A 12,021-nucleotide genomic window follows, 5' to 3' on the forward strand; every position below is an offset into this window, starting at 1 on the left:
ATTAAAAGGGGGGTCAAATACTTATTTCCCTCATTAAAATGCAAATCAATTTCAAAAAATTTTGACATGCGTTTTTCTGGATTTTTGTTGTTGTTTTTCTGTCTCTCACTCTTTAAAAAAACCTACCATTAACATTATAGACTGATCATTTCTTTGTCAGTGGGCAAACGTACAAAATCAGCAGGGGATCAAATACTTTTTTCCCCTCACTGTACACACACAAGCAGGTGAGGCAGGGACAGGACAGATATGACAGTCTGACAGGCAGTGAATGACAGAGCCTGAATGGTACTGATGAGGATGGCAAGAACAAGAACAACTGCTAACATAGAACTGAATGCAGGAATGCAGGAAGCAAATGTCAGGGGTAGTGTAGAAAGGCCTTAGATACAGTACTTTTCCCCTTGTACTGTAGTCCTTTTTAACTGGTTGTTGATCGCATGCAGGACAGGAAACTGTAAACAAATTTTCTAATGTTTGGCGGCTTGCAGGAGCATACTTCTCCTTTCCAAAAGTATGTGGACAGCCCTTCAAATTAGTGGATTCATCTATTTCAGCCACACCCGTTGCTGACAGGTGTATAAAATCGAGCACACCGCCATGCAACCTCAATAGACAAACATTGGCAGTAGAATAGCCTGTATTGAAGAGTGACTTTCAATGTGCCACCGTCATAGGATCCTACCTTTCCAACAAGTCAGTTCGTCAAATTTTTGCCCTGCTAGAGCTGCTCTGGTCAACTGTAAGTGCTGTTATTGTGAAGTGGAAACGTCTAGGAGCAACGACGGCTCAGCCGTGGAGTGGTAGACCGCAAAAGCTCACAGAACGGGACCGCCGAGGGCTGTAGTGTGTAAAAATCGTCTGTCCTCGGTTGCAACACTCACTACCAAGTTCCAAACTTCCCCTGGAAGCAACGTCAGCACAAGAACTGTTCGCCAGAAGCTTAATGAAATGGGTTTCCATGGCTGAGCAGCCGCACACAAGCTTAAGATCACCATGCGCAATGCCAAGCGTCGGCTGGAGTGGTGTAAAGCTCACCGCCATTGGGTTCTCTGGAGTGATGAATCACGCTTCACCATCTGGCAGTCCGATGGACGAATCTGGGTTTAGCAGATGCCAGGAGAACGCTACCTGCCCCAATGCATAGTGCAAACTGTAAAGTTTGGTGGAAGAGGAATAATGGTCTTGGGCTATTTTTCGTGGTTCGGGCTAGGCCCCTTAGTTCCAGTGAAGGGAAATGTTAACGCTACAGCATACAATTACATTCTGTGCTTCCAACTTTGTGGCAGCAGTTTGGCCATGACAATGCCCCCGTTCACAAAGCGAGGTCCAGAAAGGGTTTGTCGAGATTGGTGTTGAAGAACTTGACTGCCCTGCACAGAGCCCTGACCTCAACCCCATAGAAGACCTTTGGAATTAATTGGAACGCCGACTGGGAGCCAGGCCTAATCACCCAACATCAGTGCCCGACCTCACTAATGCTCTTGTGGCTGAATGGAATCAAGTCCACGCAGCAATGTTCCAACATCTAGTGGAAAGCCTTTATAGCAGCAAAGGGGGACCAACTCCATATTAATGTCCGTGATTTTGGAATGAGATGTTCGACAAGCAGTGTCCACATATCATGTAGTGCATCTCTTTCTCCCTCTTCTCCCTCTTGACTCTGAGGATATATCTCATCTCCCTCTATTCTCTCTCTCTTCTCTCTCTTAGTCCTCTCCATCATCTCTTTCTTTTCTCTCCTTCCCCTCTTTATTGTCACTCTTCTTCTGTTTTCTTCTTTGCCTCCCTGCAGAGTGCCTTGGAGCTAGGAGCTTACACCCACCCACCCCTCTCTCTCTCTCTCTCTCAGCCCCAGCCAGGAGCCAGTGGGAGAAGAGCTAGCTCCCAGAGCTTTGGACTGGGCTAAACAGCGTTTGCCAAGACATATGAATTATAAGACTAATGGGCTTAAGTGGCTTGTCCTAACATTGTCTTCTGTTACCAGCGCACAGGCAGGCTTAGGGAGAATAACACCAATAGAATGGAACCAAAATACCCCCAGTTCCTTTTTGAGGTCAGGATTAAGAATTCATAAAAGGAACTGCTAACTTTCTCTCTTTTTTTACAGATCCGCAAAGTGTTCCATTGTTATTCAATTGAGAGATATGCCTGCTCATATTCCAGAGAAGCTTTTCTGTGAGTGAGTCGTTACAATATCTGTCATTATAAGAAAGAAAAGCTGCTTAATAATCCTAAACCGGGACAGAAACACATTCCCTAAGAAGAAGAGAAAAAGATATACTGTTGAATATGTTCATGAATTACAATAAAATTAAAATAAGTAAGGCGGGTTGTGTTTAAATCGGGTAAACGTTGATATCTCTATATACGGTGTTAAGTCTGTGAACATATTGGACCTTATACCGCGGTGGAATGGGATGAGTTGGGATTCTGCAGCTGTGTCTTCTGTTTGAACAGTGACTCTGTTCATCTCTCATTTACTCTGTTGCTTTTTGAAAACTCTTGAACGGCCTGATGTAGCCTGGCTTTTGTATTGTGATTGACAAGACACAATAACAGTCTCGTGTTTTATGATTGGAGAATGAATGGCTGCCTGCTTTGCAAGTCTCCTCTGTTGTCTCTTTTCTTTCCCGACCTCTTATAGTGGATGGAGGGGTGTACACATCTGAATCCTGAATTGAGATCCTCACATGAACCTTGTGATGTCTAACAACCCACTGACAGCAACACATGATTTACACAAAGGTCTGTGTAAGGCTCATATTTTTCCAGTCATCTTCCAAATTACAGTGCGACTTCACTCCATTTGTGTGTAAAGTTACGCATACAGTGTATCTGTTCTCCTACAAAAATGAGTTCATAGTTTGTTCTTCTACCTTTTAAGTCAGCAAAACAGCACTTTTTCAGTCCTTTGTGGATCAACTCCTCAAAAATGAGGCCCACTCGCTTAGATCAAACAGAAACCGCTTCCATTGTGCCAAAGAAAACAGTCCGTATACTCCGATACCTTCTTTATTGTTATCAAAGTATAGCCAGTTTCTTTGCTCTTTTGGGACCTTCTCTCTCAGACTAAACACTCCTGGGGTTTCTAACATGACCCATCTCCGCCCCTCTCTACCCCCCCCGCCCCCCCGGAACAACCACACGTAGGCCTGTCTCCTGTCTCCACCACAGAAACACAGCGTTTCATTTGTGAAATTAGTCCATTCTCTCTGACCTTGTCTTTTCATCAGGATGCTCGGTGAATATTTTAGTCCCTATCCTGGGCTTATTTTACTAATTGGTGGCTATACTTGCTCAACACCGATTGCCTTTGATCATGGCAGATCATTACGTTTACCTCATTAATTTGCTCCATGTGATTTTTCTCCGAATTTAAGGGTCCACGTAAAATTGGATTAATAATACATCATATGTGCCAAGAGAAAATGGAATTCCTTTGTGATTTCTGGCGCCTCTCCTTTCTCCTTTCTGCTCATTCCTTTCTCTATAGTGATTGGAGTGAGATGGTCAGCGTGTACAATGCGTGAGGAACAGGCTCTTGTGTGATCCACACACACACACACACACACACACACACACACACACACACACACACACACACACACACACACACACACACACACACACTGAATCAATAGAAGGACACACGTAAACACATTGGCTTGCTCAGCCTCTTCCTACCCATTCCCATCTCACATGAGCCCTATAGACATAAAGTAGATGTCCTACGGTACATGTGAGTCACTCGTATACCTCCGTCACAGATTGTCACTGTACCATGTGAATATATGAATGAACATTGGAACAGGCTGTGTCTCTACCTGTTACCTGTCACATAGTGTTTCCCCTCCACTGCACTTCCTCTGAATATCAATACTCTCTCTCTCTCTTTCTCTAACGCTAACTCTCTCTCTCTCCCTCTCTCTCCCTCTCTCTCTCTCTCTCTCTGCCAAGCACAATGTCTCTGCTCGTCTAACAAAACACTATCATCTTCTTTGTTGTCGGGGCGCTTATTGTCTCGCGATCCAGAGCCCAACTCTGCACATGAAGACGGTTGGCAATCTATTGAGCAGATTGTATTACAGATCATTTTGTCTTTAGGCGCTGCCGCTACGTCGTGTCCCTCTTATATTGTGGCGAGCCAGACGTGTTTGTCTATTATCATATAGATAACTGAACATTTGTATTCAGACAAGAGGGGAATCTCTAATGGAATGTATTGTGTATGTGTTTAAATTACCCCAGTGTTTTTTGTAATTCAATCATTGCGCTTGTCTGGAATAGTGAACACAAAGCAGGAAGGAGAAAAAAAAGAGGTTGGATGATGTGAATTGATGCTTCCCGAAGATTGGATGTTTAATTTTCAACGAACTCTGATGCTCTGTCTGCTTTGTTCTGCCTTGTGTGTCATGATTACAGTGCTACTGTATTCATGGCATTGTTTTCACAAGAGGAGGAATTAGACTGTGTGTGTCTGGTCTACTGTATAGGGATTGTCTGTGGGTTTTTATGGATATATGTGTGACGTGTGTGTGTGTGTGTGTGTGTGTGTGTGTGTGTGTGTGTGTGTGTGTGTGTGTGTGTGTGTGTGTGTGTGTGTGTGTGTGTGTGTGTGTGTGTGTGTGTGTGTGTGTGTGTGTGTGTGTGTGTGTGTGTGTGTGTGTGTGAAAAAGGAAGATACCACTTTGGCCGGCTCCACTGCTGTTCCAACTGCCTCTATCCTTAGGCACAGATCTAGGATTAGCTCACCCTCCCCAAATCACAACCTTAATCATTGCTGCTCCCACTGCCTCTACCCTTAGGCACAGATCTAGGATCAGTTTACCCTCCCCAAATCCTAACATTATGTAAAAATGTACAACTGACCTTAGATTAGTGTCTACACCTAGTGGCTGATCACAGATCAGTGTACCCAGGCAATATTATATATTAGAGGTAAAAATGAAAAATAAAATGACCCTAGATCAGTGTCTTCTAAATACACCACTGCAGTGCCCAGGGCGTCTGACTTCTGTTAAAGTCAATCTGAGTGTTGAAGTGAGCCAGAGAGGAAGGGGAAATCTGTTCAGCTCGTCAACCACAGCTACTGTACACCTAGAGCGAGCGAGCTACCGTCTTATTCCCACAGCAAAGGCATTCAGTAGCATTTTTCAAGTGCTTCACCGATAGGTTCCTCTTTAAAGAATCAAAGGCTTTTGTTCTCGGAGTTTAGAGGGAATCTGAAACTCCTTGATACTTTGCCACTTCAAGTGCTGTTTTTAACTTTGAGAGAGAGAAAGAGAGAGGGGGACAGAGAGAGATGTATGGTGGACATTATGTGCGTTATGACTTACAACATTTAAGTATGTCTGTACCATATGTTCCATATAAAGTCAGCTGTCTTTTGTGCTTAATTACCTTGTCGTATGTGAGGTGGTGTGTACCTTTGTTTGTGTACCTGTCTGAGTGTGTAGCCGGTGTGTACTGTACAGTACGCGCGTCAGAGTTGTTGTTTGTGTATCTCTGTGTATCTGTGTGTGAGTCAAGAGGGCAAGAGGGGCTATGTGAGGTGTGTGTGTGTGTGTTTTTTAACGTTTATGTGCATTGTACATGTGTATGCCTGTTTTGTGTATGCGTGTGTATGCATGCGTCTGTCTGTACATGTATCTCTCTCTCTCTCTCTCCGACAGTCTGCGAGTGTGAGCTAGCTTGTCTGCCTGACAGCGTCCCTCTGATCTTCCCTGTGCGTTCTTTCACTTTCAACATCTTCCCTTTCTTATGGAAAAGAGCCAATTAGAGTTGTGTCTGTTTGTTTTAAACAAAATGGCTTTTAATTAGTGTGATCAAAACCTCTCTTCTGTAGGCCGGCGGAGCCACTTTGTAGTCCCCCTCCTGATCGCGCCACGCCGGTTTGATGCTGCCTGATAGGACAGGAAGGCAATCTGATGAGTTTTAATGATTGTACTTACTTTGTCTCTCTCTCCTCTGTTCTCTCCCTCTGTTTCCTTCTCTTTTTTGTTTTCTGGGTCTTTTGTTGTATTGTTATCGTGCTTCCTCCTCCTCCTCTTCCTACCCTCATATCCCCTCTTTCTCTCTATTAGTCTCTCTTTCTCTCTCCATCCCTCTCTCTCTCTCTGCCTGTGGCTCTAGACACTCTCAGTGGTCATTCTTCATTGTAGTGCTGTTCTACTTTAGACAGAAACTGGTACACTCACACACTCAGACAAATTCACACCCTTTCTTTGACAGATTGATTGTAACTGAGATCGAACTCTGTGTTGGTCCAGTCAGGACAAAACCATCCGTTTCTAGCTAGTGGGTCAAATTTTAAGGATCTATCTTGTCATGTGCTTTTTCCCTGTGGAGGGCAGTTGCTATTGTGTGTGTGTGTGTGTGTGTGTTGCCAGGTGCTCTATTGGTTTGTATCATTCTGACAGTGGCTGCAGGGAGTGAGTCTGAGACCCCATCGTCCTCCACTGCTCAGCTCTCCATACTGGACCCTAATTGACGTGTCTGTGTGTGTGTGTTTTGAGCAGTGTGTGTGTGTGTGTGTGTGTGTGTGTGTGTGTGTGTGTGTGTGTGTGTGTGTCAGCTGAAATGGGTCCTACTGACAGCTGTCAGGTTGTTTGGCTCAATCTCCTCCATATCCCCAGGTTTTACACACACACACACACACACACACACACACACACACACACACACACACACACACACACACACACACACACACACACACACACACACACACACACACACACACACACACACACACACACACACACACACACACACACTGCATATATGACCATTGTCAACCCATGAAGTAAAGTTCAATCGAAACCTAATATGCTCTGTTGATAGCTGGGAGATGCCTGGGCCAATTTCCTTAAATCATCTCAGAGTAGGAGTGTCTGATCCAGAATAAGTTTGGGTTTTCAGATCATAGTGAATACGATTATATGGACAGTGGGACCGGATCCCAGCACTTCTACTCTGAGACGCTTTCTGAATATGGGCCCTGGTCAACTCTTCTCAAGGTTTAACAGCTCAGATAAAGCCTGGATAGTGGACAATAAACTCTGTTATACAATCCAATCCATTTCTATAGATCCATCTATCCTCAGGGTCGTGTAACAGGCTTTTGTTATTAGTAGGGAGGTGTTGTCTGTAACTCTCAGCTCTTATGGGCTAGATTGTGGCAGCAGTACAGGTTTTCATTGTCCTGGCCTTTTGCTGGACGTACAGTCCTGATTTATTTTACAAGTTATCCTTGACCTCAAGACCTTCATTAGTGCTGGGGATACACACGCGCGCGCAAGCACAGACACACAAACAAGCATACACACGTGCACGTTCTGACATGGCTTTATGATCAGCCTATTCCTCCCATTGCCATCAGAGTGCTGTAGGGTCTGATAGATGAACAGAATAAAGGGACAGTAAGGACTAATCAAAAGACTAGATGGACTATCTGGCCAGGAGTGTCTGTTGTGTGTGTATATATATATATACACAATTCCTGACAGTTAATCCTAGTAATAATTCCCTGTCTTAGGTCAGTTAGGATCACCACTTTATTTTAAGAATATGAAATGTCAGAATAATAGTAGAGAGTGATTTATTTCAGTTTTTATTTCTTTCATCACATTCCCAGTGGGTCAGAAGTTTACATACACTCAATTAGTATTTTGTAGCATTGCCTTTACATTGTTTAACTTGGGTCAAATGTTTCAGGTAGCCTTCCACAAGCTCCCCACAATAAGTTGGGTGAATTTTGACCCATTCCTCCTGACAGAGCTGGTGTAACTGAGTCAAGTTTGTAGGCCTCCTTGCTCGCACATGCTTTTTCAGTTCTGCCCACAAATGTTCCATGGGATTGAGGTCAGGGCTTTGTGATGGCCACGCCAATACCTTGACATTGTTGTCCTTAAGCCATTTTGCCACAACTTTGGAAGTATCCTTGGGGTCATTGTCCATTTGGAAGACCCACCAAGCTTTAACTTCCTGACTGATGTCTTGAGATGTTGCTTCAATATATCCACATAGCATCATGAGGCAGGGAAATTATCTATTTGTGAAATGCACCAGTCCCTCCTGCAGGAAAGCACCCCCACAACATGATGCTGCCACCCCCGTGCTTCACGGTTAGGATGGTGTTCTTCGGCTTGCAAGCCTCCCCCTTTTTCCTCCAAACATAACGATGGTCTTTGTGGCCAAACAGTTCTATTTTTGTTTCATCAGACCAGATGATATTTCTCCAAAAAGTAAGATCTTTGTCCCCATGTGCAGTTGCAAACTGTAGTCTGGCTTTTTTATGGCGGTTTTGGAGCAGTGGCTTCTTCCTTACTGAGCAGCCTTTCAGGTCATGTCGATGTAGGACTCGTTTTACTGTGGATATAGATACTTTTGCACCTGTTTCCTCCAGCATCTTCACAAGGTCCTTTGCTGTTGTTCTGGGATTGATTTGCACTTTTTCCACCAAAGTACGGAGCGGTATGACGGCTGAGTGGTCCCATGGTGTTTATACTTGCGTACTATTTTTTGTACAGATGCACATGGTACCTTCAGGCATTTGGAAATTGCTCCCAAGGATGAACCAGACTTGTGGACATCTACATTTTTTTTTTCTGAGGTCTTGGCTGATTTCTTTTGATTTTCCCATGTTGTCAAGCAAAGAGGCACAGAGTTTGAAGGTAGGCCTTGAAATACATCCACAGGTACACCTCCAATTGACTCAAATGATGTCAATTAGCCTATCAGAAGCTTCTAAAGCCATGACATCATTTTCTGGAATTTTCCAAGCTGTTTAAAGGCACAGTCAACTTAGTGTATATCAACTTCTGACCCACTGGAATTGTGATACAGTGAATTAATCTGTCTGTAAGTGAAATAATCTGTCTGTAAACATTTGTTGGAAAAATGACTTGTGTCATGCACAAACTAGATGTCCTAACCGGCTTGCCAAAACTATAGTTTGTTCACAAGAAATTTGTGGTGGTTGCAAAAACGAGCTTTAATGACTCCAACCTAAGTGTATGTAAACTTCCCACTTCAACTGTATATATGTATATATAAAATCAAATCAAATTTATTTGTCACATACACATGGTTAGCAGGTGTTAATGCAAGTGTAGCGAAATGCTTGTGCTTCTAGTTCCGACCATGCAGTAATATCTAACAAGTAATATAACCTAACAATTTCACAACAACAACAACAACTAAAATATATAAATGAGTGATGGCTGAACGGCATAGGCAAGATGCAGTAGATGGTATAGAGTACAGTATATACATATGAGATGAGCAATGCAGGGTATGAAAACATTAAATGAAGTGACATTGTTTAAAGTGGCTAGTGATACATTACATCAAGATGGCAAGATGCAGTAGATGGTATAGCGAACAGTATATACATATGAGATGAGCAATGTAGGGTAAGTAAACATTATATAATATAAAGTGGCTAGTGATAAATTGATTACATCAATTTTCCATTATTAAAGTGGGTGGAGTTGAGTCAGTATGTTGGCAGCAGCCACTCAATGTTAGTGATGGCTGTTTAACAGTCTGATGGCCTTGAGATAGAAGCTGTTTTTCAGTCTCTCGGTCCCCGCTTTGATGCACCTGTACTGACCTCGCCTTCTGGATGATAGCGGGGTGAACAGGCAGTGGCTCGGGTGGTTGTTGTCCTTGATGATCTTTTTGGCCTTCCTGTGACATCGGGTGGTGTAGGTGTCCTGGAGGGCAGGTAGTTTGCCCCCGGTGATGCGTTGTGCAGACCTCACTACCCTCTGGAGAGCCTTCCGGTTATAGGCGGAGCAGCTGCCGTACCAGGTGGTGATACAGCCCAACAGGATGCTCTGTAAAAGTTTGTGAGTGTTTTTGGGGACAAGCCGAATTTCTTCAGCCTCCTGGGGTTGAAGAGGCGCTGCTGCGACTTCTTCACCACACTGTCTGTGTGGGTGGACCATTTCAGTTTGTCCGTGATGTGTATGCCGAGGAACTTTCCACCCTCTCCACTACTGTCCCGTCGATGTGTATAGGGGGGTGCTCCCTCTGCTGTTTCCTGAAGTCCAAGATCATCTCCTTTGTTTTGTTGACATTGAGTGTGAGGTTATTTTCCTGACACCACACTCCGAGGGCCCTCACCTCCTCCCTGTAGGCCGTCTCGTTGTTGTTGGTAATGAAGCCTACCACTGTAGTGTCGTCTGCAAACTTGATGATTGAGTTGGAGGCGTGCATGGCCACGCAGTCATGGGTGAACAGGGAGTACAGGAGAGGGCTGAGAACGCACCCTTGTGGGGACCCAGTGTTGAGGATCAGCGGGGTGGAGATGTTGTTACCTACCCTCAACACTTGGGGGCGGCCCGTCAGGAAGTCCAGGACCCAGTTGCACAGAGCGGGGTCGAGACCCAGGGTCTCGAGCTTAATGACGAGTTTGGAGGGTACTATGGTGTTAAATGCTGAGCTGTAATCGATGAACAGCATTTTTACATAGGTATTCCTCTTGTCCAGATAGGTTAGGGCAGTGTGCAGTGTGATGGCGATTGCGTCGTCAGCTGGTCTGCGCATGCTCTAAGGACGCAGCCGGGGATGCCGCCTTGCGAGGGTTAACACGTTTAAATGTTTTACTCACGTTGGCTACTGTGAAGGAGAGCCCACAGGTTTTGGTAGCGGGCCGTGTCAGTGGCACTGTATTGTCCTCAAAGCGAGCAAAAAAGTTGTTTAGTTTGTCTGGGAGCAAGACATCGTGATCCGCGACGGGGCTGGTTTTTCTTTTGTAGTCCGTGATTGACTGTAGACCCTGCCACATACCTCTCGTGTCTGAGCCGTTGTATATATAGTGTATATATATACACACACTACCGTTCAAAAGTTTGGGGTCACTTTTCCATGAAAACATACATGAAATGAGTTACAAAATGAATAGGAAATATAGTCAAGAAGTTGACAAAGTTATAAATAATAATTTTTAATTGAAATAATAATTGTGTCCTTCAAACTTTGCCTTCATCAAGAAAGAATCCTCCATTTGCAGCAATTACAGCCTTGCAGACCTTTGGCATTCTAGTTGTCAATTTGTTCAGGTAATCTGAAGAGATTTCACCCCATGCTTCCTGAAGCACCTCCCACATGTTGGATTTGCTTGATGGGCACTTCGTACGTACCATACGGTCAAGCTGCTCCCACAACAGCTCAATAGGGTTGAGATCCGGTGACTGTGCTGGCCACTCCATTATAAACAGAATACCAGCTGACTGCTTCTTCCCTAAATAGTTCTTGCATAGTTTGAAGCTGTGCTTTGGGTCATTGTCCTGTTGTAGGAGGAAATTGGCTCCAATTAAGCGCCGTCCACTTGGTACGGCATGGTGTTCAAAATGGAGTGATAGCCTTCCTTCTTCAAGATCCCTTTTACCCTGTACACATCTCCCACTTTACCACCACCAAAGCATCCCCAGACCATCACATTGCCTCCACCATGCTTGACAGATGGCGTCAAGCACTCTTCCAGCATCTTTTCATTTTTTCTTCGTCTCATGAATGTTCTTCTTTGTGATCCGAATACATTAAACATAGATTTGTCTGTCTATAACACTTTTTTCCAATCTTCCTCTGTCCAGTGTCTGTGTTCTTTTGCCCATCTTAATATTTTCTTTTTATTGGCCAGTCTGAGATATGGCTTTTTCTTTGCAACTCTGCCTAGAAGGCCAGCATCCCAGAGTCGCCTCTTCACTGTTGACGTTGAGACTGGTGTTTTGCGGGTACTATTTAATGAAGCTGCCAGTTGAGGACTTGTGAGGCGTCTGTTTCTCAAACTAAACACTAATGTACTTGTCCTCTTGCTCAGTTGTGCACCGGGGCCTCCCACTTCTCTTTCTATTCAGGTTAGAGCCAGTTTGCGCTGTTCTGTGAAGGGAGTACACAGCGTTGTACGAGTTCTTCAGTTTCTTGGCAATTTCTTGCATGGAATAACCTTCATTTCTCAGAACAGAATAGACTGACAAGTTTCAGAAGAAAGTTATTTGTTTCTGGCTG

The 12,021-nt window shown here is 44.2% G+C and overlaps 1 protein-coding gene across 1 annotated transcript in view; it reads left to right on the forward strand.

Annotated features, from left to right (window-relative positions):
* LOC106609328 (transcription factor SOX-5) overlaps positions 1–12,021 on the forward strand; it is a 326,155-nt gene that overhangs the window by 3,373 nt on the left and 310,761 nt on the right. The gene's annotated exons all lie outside the window — the stretch shown is intronic.

Source organism: Salmo salar, chromosome 07, assembly GCF_965601325.2.
Source record: "Salmo salar chromosome 07, fSalSal1, whole genome shotgun sequence".
Lineage (NCBI taxonomy): Eukaryota > Metazoa > Chordata > Actinopteri > Salmoniformes > Salmonidae > Salmo > Salmo salar.